We start from the raw sequence: 3,036 nt of genomic DNA, 5'->3' as shown, positions 1-3,036 counted from the left end.
AGAGTAAAAACACAGCGAATACAGAATTTTTATTTATTTGGTGCGACAATTTGAATGATGGGCGGCCCTCAAGCTTACTCAGCTTTTTCACGTGGCATAAATATCACGTACGGCTTTTTCGTGGAGAGAAGTGTAAACTTCCAGACCGCCATCTATTCAAACGGTCGCAACATCAGCATGAAAGCTTCCATATTTACACTTCCTGACAAAAAAAGGTGAAGCAAACGAAGATGGAGGAGGACGGAAAAGAAACTTCACACTCTTACTTTCCTGGAGACATATGAGTATCAAATTTATCTTCAGTAAGGGCAGAGGCTGAAGCAGTGAATTGAAACTTGTGCCACAGCGTGGACTTGAACCCTGGTCTCCTGCTCACTAAGCGAATAAGCTAAGCGCTGTGGCTGCTACACCTGCATGCACTGCCGTAGTCCATTACCCTCCTTAACACAAACTTCTACTCACACCTTCAGTCCATTTCTCCTTCTTAAATCGTCAATATTGCTGAGGCTCTCCGATAGTGGAATAGCTTTGTATGTAATCCTGCCTGCGCCTCAAGTGTGGGTGATCTATTGAACTGATGGAATTACATTTTTCTGGAGACATGGGAGTCTGTCAGCAGGAGAGTTGAACAAATTTTAATGCACTGCTTCAGCTGCTACCCTTATCAAAGATAAAGTTGAGACTCAATTAGTGTCGTCTCGTTGTCATTGTAGGCTTATAGTATGGGAAGCTAAGAGAGCATATTGTTGGTGCCTGGTATCCTCTTTCTATAACACAAGAGCATACATGTATTAACAGCGTTCTTTTTTCATAAGAACACAAATTTATTTAACTCAAGATAGCCCAGGTATTGTGGTACAAGCTCCCATTAATAGTCCACGTTAGCCTCACTGCCGGTGAAGTATAAGTCCTGTTATGTACACTACTCTCGTCGCTAGGTAGTGACTGACTCTGGGCGAGAGGCTGAGCTAACGGCGACTGCGACTCCCACTGGGCTGCACTGCTGACTCGTTGACTCACTGGATGAGTGACTCGAACTGACTGGTGGCTCCGGTCCACAGCGGCGATCTAAATACCGGCGGTCGAGAGGGCGTTGGTGGCGCGTTGCTCACGAGTCTCTATGTGGCCTCTCTTCTGATAGGTGCTTCGCTTGCGCCTCCTATTGATCTTTTCGGAACCTCTTTGTCACCTGGTGTGCTGGTGACAGCTTACACCAGTACAACTCATGTGTTTCCAAAACCAACAAATAAACCGCGTCCGAGCAGGTCTTGAAGGCCCAATGGTACTGACCGGCCACCGTATTATTCTCAGCCTGTAGGTGTTACTGAATGGCGATATGGAGGGACATGTGGTCAGCACACCACTCCCCTGGTCGTTGTCAGTTCGCCAGGGCTGAGTGCACCCCACTTGCCAACAGCACTTGGCAGATCAGGATGGTGACCCATCCAAGTGCTAGCCAAGCCTGACAGCACTTAACTTCAGTGACTTGACGGAAACTGGTGTTACGAGTGCGGCAAGGTCGTTTGCCCCACATATCTCCAGGAAGATGTAATTCCGTCAGATAATGAAGTTTCTTTTCCAACCTCCTCCCCTTTCTATTTTTCCCTTTTTTTTCCTTCACCTTGTTTTGACAGGCAGTGTGAATGTGGAGCTTCGTACTCGCTTCGGTGTACGTGTACTGAAATTGAAATGGTACACAGACAATTAGCGTGGCCCTTGCTCAAGGATGAGACACAAAATCGTTATGTATCCCACATTTCAATGCTGGCCCAGCCGCCGTCATGGGGGCAGCTCTCCACAAGTGGGGCATCTCACCGACTGTGTGTCGCTGTAGCACGTGAATATGACATAGACATTTAGCTATGGAAGCTCAGATTAGGAAGTTGATGATAAAGTTTCCTTTCTCGTTGGGATATGACAGACTGAAAGTGTTTGAATTCGGCGATTGATTTTTTGAAAAGATAAGTTTGCAAGATGATGATCTTTGCAATATGGTGTATGATCTCCTTGGTAATGCAGTATATGTTAAAGCGGGAGCCGTTGAAACATGTACCTGGATTATGACAAAAGCATTCAGTTTCGCGGACTTTGTTCATTCTAATTTTGAATACAGTTAAACTGCGATCAGCTTTGCTGTTTTAGGATTGCTATCTGCCACCCTTTTGACCTGAACTTACGAGAGAGGACATTTTTCGTAAACGGACAATTAGTAAACATTTTATTACAACCTGACACGCCTTGAGCCAGACTGTAGAAAGTTAGTGACTGAGTGAATGTTGATGGAGCCTGGTAGGGTGCTAAAAGCATGAGGTATTTTTATGGTTCTTAGCTCATGGAAACGGCATGTTTGCAGTTGGAAGCAATTGTCAGTGAGCCCACCCCTCAGTAAATCTTTCCAGACGGGCCCACAGCCACACAGGGCCGTCAGAGCAGCCCCTCGTCGAGACAGGTCTCCAGCAGAACAATGCTGCGATACCTCCATAGGTGTCAGCCAAAGACTGGGCTGGGGGTGACAGACTGAAGGGACGTGTCTACACAGTGGATTCGTAAAGCAGGCATTGTGTGCAGAGCCACACGTAATAAAAATTCACAAGCTTTCGTGTTTACTGATACTGCAAATAAGACTGTGACCCACTTCCATTGGCCGCTTCGGCTGTATAATAAACTCCAGCTTCTGAGAACATTTAGAGATAGAATCTTTATTACACGTCATCGCTAGGACTAACAAGCTCCAAGGCACAAACGATTTACTTAAAGATCTTTAACATTGTATCTGTTCACTCGTTGCCATGGGAAGCGACGCTACTTCAGAGAAAAACATCATCCCCCTCCGGAAAAACTTAAAACAGCCAGTAATTAGCGGTTTCTTTTTTTTCAGTGCTGTAGGTTTCTTAACTCTTGCCCTGGTTCGACAAGAGTTTGTGCTATCATGTGGGATGGGAGATTTAGCGTCTCTAGAGCCCTATGAATGGCTCAACACGGTGTGACGGAGGTGTCGTTCGTGCACTTTGTGGGAAAACGGATTTTCTTCTCAAG

General features: G+C 45.8%; 1 non-coding gene across 1 annotated transcript; it reads left to right on the top strand.

Moving 5' to 3' along the window:
- The first annotated feature begins 1,655 nt into the window (after positions 1 to 1,655).
- On the top strand, positions 1,656 to 1,761 carry LOC126199989 (U6 spliceosomal RNA). The gene has a single exon (XR_007540179.1). It is a non-coding gene; the product is annotated as a U6 spliceosomal RNA (small nuclear RNA).
- Positions 1,762 to 3,036: the final 1,275 nt, after the last annotated feature.

The sequence above is a fragment of the Schistocerca nitens genome, chromosome 8 (genome assembly GCF_023898315.1).
Source record: "Schistocerca nitens isolate TAMUIC-IGC-003100 chromosome 8, iqSchNite1.1, whole genome shotgun sequence".
Lineage (NCBI taxonomy): Eukaryota > Metazoa > Arthropoda > Insecta > Orthoptera > Acrididae > Schistocerca > Schistocerca nitens.
The sequence above is the reverse complement of the archived record's forward strand: the minus strand, read 5'-3'. Positions and strand labels throughout refer to the sequence as shown.